This window comes from Papio anubis, chromosome 1 (genome assembly GCF_008728515.1).
Source record: "Papio anubis isolate 15944 chromosome 1, Panubis1.0, whole genome shotgun sequence".
Classification (NCBI taxonomy): domain Eukaryota; kingdom Metazoa; phylum Chordata; class Mammalia; order Primates; family Cercopithecidae; genus Papio; species Papio anubis.
The window spans coordinates 198,458,024-198,475,705 of NC_044976.1; the positions used below are offsets into that span (position 1 = coordinate 198,458,024).

At 41.5% G+C, this 17,682-nt stretch overlaps 1 pseudogene across 1 annotated transcript; it reads right to left on the reverse strand.

Moving 5' to 3' along the window:
* Positions 1-15,480: 15,480 nt before the first annotated feature.
* Positions 15,481-17,438, reverse strand: LOC110742605 (annotated as a pseudogene). Its single transcript, XR_002520453.2, has one exon. The product of XR_002520453.2 is annotated as a cytochrome c oxidase assembly factor 3 homolog, mitochondrial pseudogene (transcript).
* Between the last annotated feature and the right edge of the window lie 244 nt (positions 17,439-17,682).

Consider the following 17,682-nt stretch of genomic DNA (forward strand, 5'->3'; position numbering starts at 1 on the left):
GGTCAGAACTCCACTCTCAGAATCTAAGACCATTATTATTACTATTATTATTATTATTATTATTATTATTTGAGACGGGATCTTGCTACGTTGCCCAGACCAAAGTGCAGTGGCCCTTACAAAGATCTCTATTTTAGTATTTGAATATTTCCAGAGAGTTCCATGGAAGATCTTTGAAAGATACAAATGGTCCCACAAGTAGAAACAGGTTATCATGAGGTTTGTTAGGGTTTATTGAGTGCTATGTGAGAGGCCCCACGCAATGGCTTTCCATGCCAGCCCACAAACTTCAAACTGCAGTAGGAATGGCATTATATCCCCAGCCTAAATGCAGTTATCCCTAACTGCCCTCAGGACCTGAGATTTAGAGGCTTGGGGGCCATGGGCTCCCAAATTCTCTGGGCCCTGAGACCCTGAGTCTATAGAACCATCATGAATGATATAGGAGTTATTAAGAAATTATTTTCCGCAGTTAGCGTGGGTAAAAGAGTTCTCAGTGAAATTTCCTTTTAATAAAAAGCAGCCCCCAGACCATTTCGTTTCTAACAGAAAGCAGCCTGAAAAGCCAAGCTGCAAGCATAGATGAGTGAGCTGGAAGCTCACATGTATAAGTGTCAGCAGCTGTACCTGGAAGTACATTCCAACATGGTGACTTCCCCTCCCTCTCCTTCTTGTCACCTGTGCCGGTGTCATGGCGCCACCAGGTTGAGGCCATATTTGCATAATAAAAGATTAGCGTGGGAGAGCCAGTTTCTTCGAGGGCTATGTAAATGGCACACCTGGTCAGACCAATCCCCTGAGTCCTATGTAAACCAAACACAGCTTCCTCAAGCCCCTCTATATAATCAACTGCATCCCACCCCAAACTTAGAAACCCTCTTGGGCGCCCCCTTCCTCTGCATGAGGGAGCTCTCTCTCTCTCTCTCTCTCTCTCTTCACTCCTTAAACCTACTCCGTGGGTGTGTGTCCATGTCATTAATCTTGTCGGCTTAAGGCAACGAACCTCAGGTATTTCCCCAGACAACGAAGCCGCTTCACTCTCAGACTGGCTAATGAGGCCCCTGCTACTGTGGAGCTGGCATAAGTTTTAAGGGGAAGGGGCAAGAAGGGCCTTCATGGGGCTCTGGAGATTCCTTGGCAATAGCAGCAGAGGGTTCTAGATAGGTGTATGGATGTCAGGGAAGACTCAGACTGGGGTGGGAAGGCAGATTCCACGGAAAAGGACAGCCAGGTAGTGATAGTCAGGTTCTACTATACATCTGGGAGACTTGTACTTGGCAGGCGCTAAATGGGCTATGAGCAAAGGCCTGGGCTGGACCCTGGGGACGGCCATGACATCTGCCCACCAGAATAGGCACAGAGACCTTCGGGGATGCATCAGATTCTTCGTCTGCCTCCCCATCTGCTCAGACTGTCTCTAACCACCTACCACCATTGTCCTGGTTGTGCAGAAGAGGAACGTAAGCCAGGGCCACATGCAGTGGTTCGAGCCTGTGATCCCAGTGCTTTGCGGGGCTGAGGCAGAAGGATCACTCAAGGCCATGACTTCGAGACTAGCCTGGGCAACACAGTGAGATCCTGTCTCTACAAAAAATAAAAATTATCCAGGCATGGTGGTGCGGGCCTGTAGTCCTAGCTACTTGGGAGGCTGAAGTGGGAGGGTTGGTTGGGCTCAGGAGTTCAAGGCCACAGTGACCTATGACTGTGCCACTGCACCCCACCCTGGATGACAATGAGACCTTGTCTCTAAAAAAGAAAAAAGAACATAAGCCAACATTAAAGACCACAGAGGTGCAAATCAGGGCCAAAAAGGGACCAACGAGGCATTGCTGGGCTTCCCTGAAGGAGGTCCTGCAGCCCCCACAGGCTGGCCGGCCTTGTGCTTAACAAGGGCTAGGACTGGGCTGTCGTTATGGCTCTAATCTATTGCCCTTACCCACCCCCAACTCCCCCACTCCCCTACATACACACCAAGTCCCTGCCTAGGTCAGGCGGGCTGAGCCAAGACAAACACAAGCACATGAGCTCACTGTTCTGAGACTGCAGCTCAGATGTGCTATCTGAAATGTGGGGTTTGGGCTGGGGTCCTAACCGGAAAAAATAAGCAAGAAATTTTGAAACAAAAGAAAATGTTAACTTGAACCATTTCAGGGATCACTTTACCTTAAAACTGTTCAGATTCAAACATTGCTAATGGCAAAGCCAAGATTTAAATGGGCCCATTGGGAAAAGAAGTAAAATGGGGGGATTTCCAGGAATGGATAAGAAGGTTAGAATCTGCAGTACATTAAAATTTTAAAGGGATAAAAGGTAAAACACCAGCCCCAGGGGATTGCCATGAACTCTGACACGAGGGGGTTGGAGCACACAGCCCCACCTTTCCTTCTGCAATTGCAGATTTCCAGGATTCAATTCCACTTCAATTGCTTCATTTCCTTTTTCTCTTTCTTTGTTGCACAGTGATAGTTTGGAAAGTGGGAGGGACAGGCTAGGGGAGAAAGGGCTGGGGATAATGGAAGACAGTGTGGTAAAGAGGAACACCACAGTACTCTGTCCCTGAAGAAGGGACTCAGAATGGGCAGCTCCTCAGAGCCAGCAGGTGAGGCCAAGGACACCAGCTTCTTGGTGCATTTTCAGTGATAGGCCACGTTCCTCCTACAAGTGCACGTGTTTCCCTATCCAGGGAGAAAGCAACAGTAGGTAAAGGGTGTTAGTTGCCTGAGCAGAGAAATGAAGGCTTGATGGTAAGTTGAGACCAGATTTCAGTGAGCTTTGAAAGCTGTGAGAGTTTGAACCTTATTCCATAGGTGAGTGTCCACAATCACATACAGATCTGTGGATGCTCTGGAGGAGTTTACATTCTCACGAGGAAGACAAGCAATTAACGATCTAAGCTGTTGCACTTAATTAATTAACCTTGGTAAGCCCTACCAAGGACAAGTATGAGTTACTCTGACAGCAGATAATGGGGACAGGACTTCCTCTGTGGTTACCGACAGGAGACGCCCCAGCTCTGGGGGAGGAAGAACATGAGTTTAGTTTGGGAATTGTTGAGCTTGAAAGGGGCTATAGATGCCCAGTAGCGAAGGAAAGCAGGCAGTTAAAATTGGATTCGCTATGCCAATCTGGAGCTCAGAAAGGAAGAGAGAGCTACAGACATGGTTGGAATTGAAGCCATGGACATACATGGATGGGATTATTTGGGAAGAATATAGAGACATAAGAGGGTCTAGAATGGAACCTTCACAATAACATTTATAAGTCAGGAAGAGAAGGATAAATCAGCAAATGAGACTAAGGAAGCATGTGTCTGACCCATTGATTATTGTGCTCCCCAGAACCAAGCCCAGTACTTGGCACAGAGTAATCAATAAACATTTATTGAATTGATACATATATCATCTTGATTGTCTTTTCCCAGTGAAAAAACAAGCTGTGTTAATCAGCTATTTCTGCAATGGTGCTGTGTAACAAATGACCCCACAGCTCAGAGATTCTCCAGGCTTCATAGCTGGCTCCAGTCTGTTCACATCTCCCAGCTGGGGCTGAGCCTGAGGGGTAGTGGTTACTCATGCTCTCATGGCAAGCACTTTTAGAACCAGTGCCCACATCATGCCCACCCACATTCCATTGGCAAGCCATGGCCAATCCCAAAATCAAAGAGACAAATAGTAGATGAGAATGAGCACTTACTTCAGACCCTGAGCAACCTGGGTTCAAATCCTGGATCTACCACTGATAAATGCATCAACTAAGTCAAATTACTTAACCTACCTGAGCCTCATTTTCCACACCTTTAAAACGAGTGTAATAACAGCTCCTTTAGGGGTCTTGAGGATTAAACGTGATACACATGAAAAACTTATGACACCTGGTAAGTGAGAAATAATCAGTAGCTACTGTGATCTCTGACCTCCCCTTCTAACTATAGCCCTGAAGCTCAAAAGCTTGGATGCTTTAACCAGAGCTCCATGCTCACATCTCAGATGGGGTTGTGCCCACATCCCCCAGCAGCTCAGGAGTAAAGCTCACCCTGAATTTCGTCTCTGAGACACACCCTGGGGCAGGAAAGGGGGCAGAAAAAATAATCAAGAAGTCTTGAGGCAGGGTCCCATTCAGCCATTTACCGAATGCCTCCCAGATTTGCTGGAGCTGATGTTTAGTTTTTATCCAGTCCAAACCCACATTTTTGCCTGGAAGCAACCTTACGAGAAGTCCTCTTGCTTTCCAGGCCCAGCTTTTAGTTCTGCCTGTGTTTTGAGGGACACCGAAGTACTAATGGGGAATAAAATTCTGCAAGCAGACAGCTTTTCCAAATGGGACTTTTCCCAGACTGCATTTGAACTAGACCTTGGCCTGAAACGCAATATCCAGAGCTTTATTTGCAGCTTTCTTTATGGCTTGAGAAGCCTTTTTCCATGCACGCTTACGTAAAGATGAAGAATTTATAAGATTCAATGAGATGTCTGGCATCAGTCCCAGCTATATCTACTGAAGACTGTTTTCTTTTCTCTGTATCCACTGTTTAGTAAATTATCAGAGTAACCATCAGGAAATAGATGATCAGCAATATTGCCGTCATCTTTATTTCATAATGGCCATTCAATATGTTTGTCTTTATAGCTCTTAAGAAATGCACTTCTGTAATTCAGCATCATTTCTCAAATTTTAAGCAGCAAGTTTTCTTTGACATTCATTCATTTATTCTACAAGTATTTGTTGAGCACTTACATGTGTCAGGCACCATGGTAAGGGCTGAGAATTTAGTAGTAAATAACTACTGCAGCCACTGCCCTTGTGGCGAGTATAGATGAGGAAACAGAGTCTCAAAAAGAGTAAAGTTTGGCCAAAGTCACAACACAAGTTTGAGCTGAAATTGGAAGTCATATATCCCAACAGGACCAGCTTCATCACTGGCAAAGCCCAGTGGTAGATGAAGATATAGGCACCTGTCCAAAAACTACTAAGAATTTCAAGACAGCAACATCCAAGCATTAAACTAAGTGCAGGACCCTCTGTCCCGTGCCCAGGTAGCTGGCCCTGTGCTCTGAGTCATAGTTTTTAAATCAGTTTTGACTCGTTCTGTGCTCAAATGAGTATGAAAAAGTGATGGGAGGGGTGTACTGTGGAGTAAGGATGAAACCGCCAGTAATCCTGGGCTAAGGAGCAAATAGGAAATTCACATATGGTATTTCTGTTTGCTGGCCCGTTTTTCAGAGTTAAATGTTTAGACGTAGTCCTACCTTGATAAAATTTTTACAGCAGAACACCCCAACTGGAATTTCCAAATCCTGCCATCACACACAGAGGAGCTAGGATTTGCAAACTCACTTGTCTGTATACCAATCCTGTGGGGAAAGACCTTACACATGTAAATAGCCAAACCAGACCAGTGTACAAATCGGTTGCTCGGTCATGCACTGACATACTAGCAGGAGCTCTGCCTGTGGTTTTTTTTTTTTTTTGGTTTATTTCTTTGCAAAGACAACATCAGCTACCAAAGAAAAGGAAACAGCTTCACCCTTTAGCTGAGATTGTGCACCAAAATCAGCCTGATTAAACCAGGAGGTTTTGCCCAGTTTTCTGGTGGGGATGTGCCCCTACCTTGTTCAGTCTGCAGGAAGGCAAAGCATGGGTTTGTTGCCCTCATCGCTAATTCATTTGACTGGGGCTAGTGTGTGGGAAGATACAGGAGTAAAGGGGAAGACAGAGGCACTCATCAGACAGCATACATGCCTGGCCTGCTATCAGCAGTCTGGCCTGTCATCTCAACAGAAGTTTACTCTGTAAAATTGGAAAAACCACTTCACTCTCTGAGCCTACTCTCCCACCTGTGAAATGGGAAAGTGGGACCAAATCAAATAAAAATCTCCCAGTTGCCACTGCCATCTGAGTCATCATGCACATCCTCTGGGCTTGGAGCAGCTCCTCTTTCCCATAGTCCCAGGAAAGAGAACCTGGCCCTCGGAGAAAGTAAGGAGAGAAAATTTTAAATGCCTTTGTTTCATAACTGAAAACCAGAAGGCCTTGCAGCCTTGACCAGACAAACATCTTAGGGAGGTTTCCTTCCCTCCTCTGATTCCCCAGGAGAGCTGGGACTGAAAGATGCAAACTGAGGTCCTGCGAGGAATCACTGCGACCAGTCCTCATCTGGGAAGTGTGTCCCTGCAGCACTGGGAGATGTCCTCTACAAGCTTAGGTTTTTTTCTCACTTGTTTTAATGGATCACACACCCACTCCATGTCTGTCTAATTTTCAGGCCACAATGCCCAAGTGTGACCCCAGAAATTCCTTGGGCTCACTGTCTCACAAGGTCAGGTCAAGAGGAAAGAGGAGCTACCTGTTAGAAAGGGTATCCTCCTTACCTTTACCCTTTCTCCTTGTCTACTTTTTCTTCCATTAGTTCTTCCATTCAAAACTCATTTTCAAAAGCTCCCACATTGCTACTTGGCAGCAGATGGGGCACTGAAAAGAGGAATGACAGGAAAGGTGGAGCCCAGCTGATTGACTTTTCCTCCTTCAGTGCAACTTTCTCAGGGTTCTCTGCATTACACGTTTCAAAAGGAAAGTGCTGGGCACCATCCTTGGTCATGGTGGGAGTTTAATTGACTTAGACTCAGGTGGCACTAGAGCCAACTGGAAGCCACCAAGCTCTGTTCTCTCTCCAGCTCAGCAACTAACTAGAAGGCTGATCGTAAATGTAAAGCCCTTGAAATCTAAAACCAGCAGGTGAGGAAGGGTGGGTGGAAAGACCTGCCTCACAAGAGATTGTGAGGGTATTGGAAGGAGTTCACCAAACTGCAAGCTCCTTAGAGGGAATAATGAGGCCAGGTACTGAGTTTCTTAGAGTGGGAGGTAAAGAGGGGATTGATCAATGTGGGAGAGTGACAGAGTGAGGGGGGAATTTCTCTGCCCTTTTGGACAAGGAAAAATAATTAGTCATCCTCCCTCTGCCCACTTCATAACATACATGTGTGTTACACCGCAAATGGGTAAAAAATAATAACACTAAAATCGAAGTTTCCACCAGATTGGTAAACTAGCTGTGGAGAATTTAAAATGGTTTTGAGTAAAGTTTCTAAGGAAAGGAGAGACATGCCCTCACAATAGTTTTTCTCCAGAAGGACTTTGGGCCCCTTTCCAATCTCCCTCTTTCAACTTCTCAGCAAAAATATCAGTTTGGAGTCTGATCAGGCACCTGCAGTGGAGTGTCCTTGCAGATGGTCCCAGGATACATAGCAGTCTGTCCAAGGGTTTACGTGTTTATTCTCTATTTCATTCCACAAAGATCTGAGGAGGCATTCAGGCAAAATAGATATGACAATATCTATGTGTTAATACACGATTAAAGATTTTGTTGACGCTGGAATATCAGCAAAATGAGAGACTAGGAAGCTCCTAATTTGCATTTCCCCACAGAAACATTTTTTAAAACCTAGAAACTTTCTGAACCAATTTTGTCACAGCACTGGAAAACGGTCAAATGTTTACAACAATCAAGTGAAGGCCCATTCAAGAAAAAGTCATCTTCAAAATGGCAGGGAAGTTTTGTGTTTTAACTCACCCTGGCCCCATCCTCTCCCCAGTGTGGCAACAGTCTTTGTCTTGAAACACAGCAGCCAGCCTTGTTCCAATTTCCTCCTTGCAAACTGGAAGAATCAGAGCAGATACTACTTGCAAATTATTATACACATCTCTTTTAAACTGCCTGGGAGATAAGTGAAGGACTGACTCACTAGTCTCTGTTACATTACTCAGAACACAGCTGGAAAAATAAGTAGACACTGTTAATAAAAGCTGCAAGATCACTATAGGTTCATGGTCTGGGCAAGAGATTTTGAGTGGAGCCATAGAGTAGACCATCTAAGGCCCAGATGAGAAACTGGAGTAAGACTCTTTGGGAAATTAGGACAGTCAAAAGCAGCCGTTATGAGAGAATTTAGAAAGCCATGTGCATGCCCAGGCAAGACACAGGCTCAAAAAGTCCGAAGAAAGCCTTAGGCTTTCACCTGAAGCTGATCCTTAGGCTCTGAATAAGCCTCGCTAGTCTTGAAAGAGTGCTCTAGCACAGAGACAATCTGAAAAGACCACAAGAGCCCTTAGCATTCAAAGAAATCTCTGTCGAAGCATTAGCTGAACACAAACTAAAGGAATAGAGACTTCAGTGATTACATATGACAACGAATAGTCTTGGGGAAACAGTCTGAAAAACTCTCAGAAATGGATGTCACAGGCTTCAACAATTTTTACAAAAAAAAAAAAAAAAAAAAAAAAAAACAGTAACCTCTGGGGAAGGAAAAGATTCTGATTTTCAGACTTACCACATTGTAACAGAGAGATGCGCAATGTTTACACAAAACACAAGGTATACAAAGAAACAGGAAAACATGTTTCACTCAAGTAAAAAATGAAAAAAAAATATATTGACAGAAACCATCCCCGTGGAAACCCAGACATCAGACTTACTACACAAAAATCTTAAAACAACTATTTTAAAGATGTTCAAATAACTAAAGGAAAACATGGGCAAACCACTAAAGGAAATCAGAAAAATGATAGATGAGCAAAATGACAATATAACCAGAGATCAAAATTTTTAAAAATACCAAACAGAAATTCTGGAGCTGTAAGCACAACAACTGAAATGAAAATTTCACTAGACGTATCTAACAGCAGATTCAATTTCAACAGGCACAAGAAAAATATATGAACTCGAAGATAAGACAATTGAAATTATCTTGTCTGAGGAATGGAAAGAAAAAGGAATGAAGAAAAGTGAACAGAGCCTAAGAGACTTGTAGGACACCATTAAGCAGACAAACACACGTTGTGGAAGTCCCATAAGGAGAAGACAGAAAGGAAGGGAAAGAAAGAAAACTGAAAAAAATAATGGATAAAAACTCCCCAAATTTGATGCCAGACATGAATGCACAAATTCACGAAATCTGACGAACGACGAACTCTAAGTAGGATAAACTCAAAGAGAACTGTACCAAGACACATTATAGTCAACTGCCAAAAGACAAAGAAAGAATATTGAAAGTAGCAAGAGAGAAGCAACTCATAACAGACAAAGAATGCTCCCTAAGATTATCAGCAGAATTATCATTAGGAATTTTGGATCTCAGGAAGCAATGGGCAGATAGCTTAAAGTGCTGAAAGAAAAGTGACCTGTCAACTGAGAATTTTATATGCATAAAAGTTGTCTTTCAAAAATGAGAAATTAAGACATTCCCAGATAAACAAAAACTGAGGGAGTTCATTACCTACCCTATGGGGAATGCTAAAGGGAGCCCTTGAAGTTGTAATTAAAGAAAACTATACAGTAACTCAAAGCCATATGAAGAACTACAGATCTCTGTAAATGTAAATACATGGACAAGTATAAAGCCAGTATTTCTATAATTTTGAACTCATTTTCTACTGGGATTAAAAAAAGAAGGGATAAAATAATTATAAATCCATGTTATTGGGCACACAATGTTTAAAGATGTCATTTATGATTTGTGACCTTAATGACATGAAGGGCAGGATGGAGCTACGTAGGAGTACTTTTTGTGTGTGATTGAAGTTAAGTTGGTGGTAATTAAATTGGATTGTTATAACTTTAGGAGGTTATATATGGTAACCACATATGGTAACCACAAAGAAAATATCTATAGAATATACACAAAAGTAAATGGGAAGGGAATCAAAATGTATCACTACAAAAAATCAACTAAATACAAAAGAAAGTAGTAAAGAAATGAGATAAATGATAATGAAACATAACATATCAAAACCTATTGGATGCATAACTTCAAACTATATATAGTTACAGTAACCAAAGCAGCATGGTACTGGCACAAAAATAGACACATAGACCAACAAATAGAATAGAGAACACAGAAATAAAACTACACAACTACAAACAACTGATCTTAAATAAAAGCAACCAAAGTAAGCAATGGGGAAAAGTTGCTATTAAATAAATGGTGTTGGGAGAACTGGCTAACCATATGCAGAAGAGTTAAATTGAACACTTATTTATCACCATATACAAAAAATAACTCAATATGGATTAAACACTTAAATGTAAGACCTTGAACTATAAGAATCCTGGAAGAAAACCTAGGAAATACCCTTCTGGACATTGTCCTAGCAAAGAGTGTATGACTAAGTCTTCAAAAGCAATTGCAACAAAAACAAAAATTGACAAGTGAGAACTCATTAAACTAAAGAGTCTGCACAGCAAAAGAAACCATCAACAAAGTAAACAGACAACCTATAGAATGGAAGAAAATATTTGCAAACTATGCATCTGGCAATGGACTCATATCCAGAATCTATAAGGAACTAAAACATATCAACAAGCAAAATACAAATAACCCTATTAAACAGTAGGCAAATGACATGAACAGACACTTCTCAAAAGAGGACATATGAGTGACCAACAAACATATTAAAAAATGCTCAATATTACTAGTCATCAGAGAAATGCAAATCAAAACCACAATGAGACACCATCTCACATCAGTCAGAATGACTATTATTAAAACTTCAAAAAATGACAGATGTTGGTGAAGCTGCAGAGAAAAGGGACTGCAAATGCACTGTTGGCAGGAATGCAAATTAGTTCAGCCACTGAGGGAAGCAGTTTGGAGATTTCTCAAATAACTAAAAATATAACTACCATTTGACACAGCAATCCTATGACTGGGTATATACCCAAAGGAAAATAAATCATTCTACCAAAAAGACACCTGCACTCATACATTCATCACAGCACTATTCACAATAGCAAAGACAGAATCAACCTAGGTGCCCATCAATCGTGGATTTGATAAAGAAAATGCAGCATATATACACTATGGAATACTATGCAGCCATTAAAAAGAATAAAATCATATCCTTTGCAGCAACATGGATGCAGCTGGAGGCCATTATCCTAAGTGAATTAATGCAGAAACAGAAAACCAAATGTCTCATGTTCTCACTTACAGGTGGAAACTAAACCTTGAATACACATGGACATAAAGATGGAAAAAGCAGACACTAGGGACTCCAAAAGGAGAGAAGGAGAGATGGGGCAAGGGCTGAAAAGCTTCCTATTGGGTGCTGTGTTTATTATCTGGATAACAGGGTCAGTAGAAGCCCAAACCTCAGCACCACACAAATACCCTTGTAACAAACCTGCACATGTATCCCCTGTATCTAAAATTTAAAAATTATAATTAAAAATCCCTTATGGGATTCAGTAAAAGTGATGCTAGAAAAAAACGCATAGATTTAAAGGCTTACCTTAAAAAAGAAGAAAAATCTCAAATTCACAAACTAACTTTATGCCTTAAGAGACTATAAAAAGAATAAACTAAAACCAAAGCTGTCAAAAGGAACATAATTAATAAATAATAAAGATTAGAGCAGAAATTTTAAAAACAGAGCAGAAAAATAGACAAAATGAATTGTTGATTATTCAAAAAAACAACAACATTGAGAAACTTTAGCTACATTGTCTAAGGAAAAAAGAGAGAAGATTCGAATAACTAAAGTCAGAAATAAAAGTGGGGACATTACCATCAATTTTACAGAAATGAAAAGGAATAAAAGAGAATACGATGGACAATTATACACCAACAGACTGGATAAAGTAGTGAAATTTAAAAATTCCTATAAAACATAAAATCTATCACAATCGACTCACAGAGACATAGAAAATCTGATTAGATCTATAACTAGGAAGGATATTGAATCACTTATCAAAAATCTCCAAGAAAGAAAAGCCCAGGAGTGCGCCCGCTGTGTCCATGGAGACAAGTTGAGGCAGCCGGGCTCCGAGGCACCAGGGCTCCAGGACAGCAAATACGTCGGCTTCCTTAGTCCGCGTAACTAAAAAACTATAAAACTAGAAAAACTAGGAAAACTAAAAAAACTAGAAAGAGCAAACTGCAGCCCACCAGGGCTGCCTTCATCCTGACACCTTCAGCAGTAAACAAGATAAAACAACTTTAAAGATAAGCCTGAGCATGTAGGTGTAAATGTTGGTGTCCGAACCAGGGACTGTAATGGTCTTTTTTATACTCTAGAATATACAAAGACAAAATGAGATTCTGATGAAAAAGTTATTCAAGATGAAGTCAGAGTATTCATTGAAAAGAAAGCACAGCTAATACTTCTAGGAACAGAAATGGACTATGTTGAAGACAAATTATCCAGTGAGTTTGTGTTCAATCACCCAAACATCAAAGGAACTTGTGGCTGTGGAGAAAGCTTTAATATTTGAAATCTCAGGACTCTTCTAGCCATAGGCTCCAGGAAAGCTCGTGGAAGCCAGGGGACTCACTGAAGAAATCAGGTGACTGTCATGTGCTTAATGTGTGGCTGCCTTATAAGGAAAATAAAGTGACGCATTTTGAAAGTGAAACAAACAGAAAAAAGCAAAGCCTAGGAACAGATGGCTTTACTGGTGAATTCTACTCATTTTTAAAGAAGAATTAACACCAATCCTTCTCAAATTCTTCCCAAAGAAGAGAAAGCACTTCCTAACATTCAATAAAGCCAGCATTACTTTTGATACCAAAGCCAGAAAACAAAACTACAAGAAAAGAAACTACAGACCAATATTCCTTATGAATATTGATACAAAAGTGCCTACCACAGTACTAGCAAACCAAATTTGGCAACATATTAAAAAGAATATACACTATGACCAAGTGGGGTTTATTCTTGGAATGTAAAAATGGTTCAGCATATGATACTAAATCAATGTAATACACTACATTAATAGCATGAAGAGAAAAAAACAACAAAACCCCACATGATCATCTGAGTTGATGAAGAAAAAGCATTTGACAAAATTCAACACCCTTTTTTTAAATGCCCAAAAAATAAGGAGTAAGAAGAAATTTTCCCAACATAGTAGAGTCCATATATGAAAATGCACCACCAGCATCATACTCCATGGTGAAAGACTGGAAGCTTTTAGCCTAAGATAAGGAACAAAACGAGGGTTTCCATTTTTGGCCGTATGTTCAACATAGTACTGTAAGTTCTAACTGAAGCAATTAGGCAAGAAAAAGAAGGAAGAAAGGAAAGGAAGAATAAAACCACTTCTGTTCACAGATGACATGATTTTATATGCAGAAGAGCAGACACACACAAAACCTGTTATGGCTATTAATAACAAGCAAATACAGCAAAGTTTAGGATACAAAATCAACATACAAAAAATCAGTAACATTTCTATACACTAACAATGAGCAATTTAAAAAAGAAAATGAAGAAAAAAATTGCATTTACACTAACATAAAAAAAATATAAAATACTTAGGAATAAATTTAACCAAGGAAGCAAAAAACTTGTACACTGAAAATTACAGAACATTGCTACAAGAAATTAAAGAAGACTAAATAAATGGAAAGACATCTTTTGTTCAGAGATGATAAGTCTTGACATTATTAAGATGACAATACTAACCAAAGCAATCTCCATTCAGTGTAATTCTTATTAAAATTTTAATAGTGATTTTTGCAAAAATGGAAAAACTCATCCTAAAGTTCATATAAAGTCTCAAGGGGCCCCACAAAGCCAAAACAATCGAGAAAAAGAAAGAAAATTTGAACTCTCACATTTCCTGATTTCAAAATATACTACAAAGCTACCACAAAAGCAAAACAATGCAGCACTGGCATAAGGATATACAAATATGTCAATGGAACAGAATACAGAGCCCAGAAATAAATCCTTGCATATTTGGTTGACTGACTTTCAACAGGGGTTTGCAGAGCATTCACTGGGAAAACGACAGTGTCTTCAACAAATGGTGCTAGAAAAATTGGATATCCACATGTAAAAGAATCAAGTTGAACCCTTGCCTTACACCATTTACAAAAATTAACTCAAATTTGATCAAAAACCTAAAGGTAAGACTATAAAACTCTTAGAAAACACCAGGGAAAACTTTATGACTTGGATTGGGCAATGATTTCTCAGATATTACACCAAAAGCACAGGCAACAAAAAGAGAAAATAGATAAATAGGATTTCATCAAAATTATAAACTTTTGTGCACACCTGTAATCCCAGCAATTTGGGAGGCCAAGGCAGGTAGACTGCTTGAGCCCAGGAGTTTGAGACCAGCCTGTGCAACATTGTGAGACCTCATCTCTACAAAAACAAACAAACAAACAAACAAAAAAAAAAAACCTTTTGTGCCTCAAAGGGTACTGTCAAGAGAGTGAAAGGCAACCCACAGAATGGGATAAAATATTTGTAAATCTTGTATCGATAAAGAATCAATATCCGGAGGCTGGATGAGGTAGCTCACGCTTGTATTCCCAACACTTTGGGAAGCCGAGGCAGGCAGATCACCTGAGGTCAGGAGTTCGGGGCCAGCCCGGCCAACATGGTGAAACCCCATCTCTACTAAAAATGCAAAAATTACCTGGACATGGTGGCACATGCCTGTAATCCCAGCTACTCGGGAGCCTGAGGCGGAGGTTACAGTGAACCAGGAGGTGGAGGTTACAGTGAGCCAAGATCATGCCATTGCACTCCAGCCTGGGCAACAGAGCAAGACTCCATCTCAAAAAAAAAAAAAAAAAAAAAAAAGAATATCTGGAATATATTAACTCCTACATTGTGGTCCCAGCTACTTGGGAGGATGAGGTGGGAGGATCACTTGAGCCCAGGAGTTCAAGTCCAGCTGGGACAACATAAAAAGACCCCACTTCTTTAAAAAAAAAATTAACTCATTTTTTAAATGGGCAAAAGACTTGAGTAGACATTTCTCTAAAGAATATATACAGATGTCCAGCAAGCACATAAAAAGATGCTGAACGTCACTAATCATTAGGGAAATGCGTATCAAAACCACAATGAGATCCCACTTCACACTTTTTAGGGTGACATTCAAACACACACACACACACAAAATAACAAGTGACAAGTGTTGGTGAGGATGTGTAGAAATTGGAATCTTAGTGGGAATGTAAAATGGTTCAACCCCTGTTAAAAACAGTTTGGTGGCTCCTCAAAAAGTTGAACATAGAATTATCATACAGTTTACAATTCTTCTAGGTATATGCCCAAAAGAACTGAAAGCAGGGACTGGAAGAGATATTTGTACATTCATGTTCATAGCAGCCTAATTTATAATAGTCAAAAGGTGAAAGCAACCTGAGTCCATCAACAGATCAATAGATAAACAAAAATTGTGGTGGATGCATACGATGGAATATTATTCAGCCTTCAAAAGGAAAGAAATTCTGACACATGCCACAACATAGATGAACTTTGAGGACGTTATGCTAATTGAAATGAGTCAGTCACAAAGGACAAAGACTATATGATTCCATTTGTATGAGGTACCTGGAGGAGTCAAATGTATAGAGATAGAAGGTTGAACGGGGGTTAAGAGGAGGCAGAATGGGGAATTAGTGTTCAATGGGTACAGAAAGATGCCCCAGGCTTACTTCACCAGATTGTAAATTTTTTTTTTTCCAGGAGAATGACTCAGTTTATTATTCTCAATTTGACCCTATCTATCCCACTTTAGGCTCAAACACTGCACAGAGCTGCCTCGCCTAACCTCTTAACAATCACATCCCTGGAAGGTGAAGGGGGTAAACCACAAAGTCAGAAACACTGGGAAAAGCCACGGTCGCATGCACACCTCTCAAGGAAACAAACTACAGAAAGGGCTCAGTCATTGTACACAGCAAGTGTGCAGTGGGCAAATGCTTAAGTTATTTTGACAGTGGCCAAATGCTTAAGTCCCTGGTTTCTTGGGATCAATCATGGCCCAAGGTTAGTAAGAAGGCCAACAATGTTGTGAGCAGGATTCAGTTTCTACAGGGTCATGGGGCATCCTCCACCATGTGAAGGGGCTCCAGCAGGTTGGACATGATCAATACCCATCCAGATTAGCATCCTGACGCCCTTGCCAGAGCTCGGGCTCAGGCAGCTTTGGCTTCGTCTTCTAGCTCATCTAGGAAACGCTCGTGGGAAATGGAGTAGAAGGTGTAACCATAAAGAGCTAACACCAGGGCCCCGATGCCTAGGCTGGTCACGATGTTCCGGGTCCGCCGCCGCGGTAGGACCTTCTGCCACTGGGCAAGCTGCGCCCGCCGCATGGAATGCAGTTGCTCAGGTGTCAGCTTCTCCCCAGTCGGGTCGATACACTGAGCGAACGGGGCCTCTCCACACTTAGCATCCAGAGGGTCACCAGCCCCCGAAGCTGCCATGTTGCCGCTCCTCCCTTCCCGGTCTAAAATTTTTAACTTAATTCTACTTGAGTCACCCTCTTCCCACTTGGACATCCCTGTTCGCAGGACTGTTCACAGCTGAGGGTCATCAGACCAGGCAGGACCCCGTGGTCTGCATGTGTCATGGTGAAGCCCTCCTTCATCCGGCCCACAGGGACCCTCATTGAGTTTTTTCTCTTTCTATTGCTGCTTGTCTTCCTCTTTTATCTTCCTCATGGAGAACGTCTTTCTGGTGTGTGAGAGAAGCCCCCCTCTCTCTCCCTGTTTCTAGCGAAGATGTTTTGTTTACACCTACAAATCCTCTCCCTTTCTAGGGCTTAGGCTTTTGGAAAGTAGGATTGGGAAGACTGTAAGCCCATGTCTTCTTCCTTCCCCACCAGGGCTACCCTAATGGCAAAGGACAGTTACCCTCTGATCCAAGATGGTGAGGAGGTGGGATTCAGGGAAGGAGCTGGGAGGTCAGTCATGTCCTTATAGAAACAGAGACCACCGGTAGATCCCACAGGGTTCCAGGCCCAGTGAGGTAGCAGAGGAAGGTTGATACAGAGAGGAAGGAAAAGAGTGAAATTGCCTCCAGGTCAAATTTCACCTTTCTCACAATGTGGTCTGAGGGAGGCTAGCATCTGTGATAACAGAAAAACTTTTCCAAATGCTGACGGCTTCTGGCTGGACATCAAACTTGACAAGGTCATGGATAGATGGTATTTTTATCATTTATCATCTCGCTGCTCACTACAAGCAAATCACGTGGCACATAGTAGATTCATTGAGTAAATGAATGAATAAATAAATGGATCAATAAGAAAAGATCTCACCAAGATTACTTTCCTTTTCTCTTTCCTCCCCAAATTAAACAAAACCTGAAAGTAAATTTGATGTGGACCTAGAAGTGGAAGAGACAGTATATTCAGTATTTTTAATGTGCTGAAGGTGCTGAGGTTTCCCTGTGTAACCAAAACACAGGTTCAGTCACTTGCCCCTTGCAGAGTCCAGTGAACAGGAATGAGGTCTGGTATAAAGAAGGTGATTTTGTATTCCAAAGCTAGCTTAGGGGAAGAAGTACAGGCTTCCCTGCCTTAAGGGTACCGCTTCACATTTAGAGCAGAAAGTGGGCACTTTTGGCCAGGAATAGTGGCTCACACCTCTAATCCCAGTTCTTTGGGAGGCCAAGATGGGTGGATCACCTGAGGTCAGGAGTTTGAGACCAGCTTGGCCAACATGGCAAAACCCCATCTTTAATAAAAATACAAAAAATTAGCTGGGCGTGGTGGTGTACACCTCTAATCCCAGCTACTCAGGAGGCTGAGGCAGGAGAATCACTTGAACCCAAGAGGTGGAGGCTGCAGTGAGCCGAGATCTGTTCTCCAGCTTGGGCAACAGAGTGAGACTCCATCTCAAAAAAATAAATAAATACAATAAAAAGAAAGTGGGCACTTTT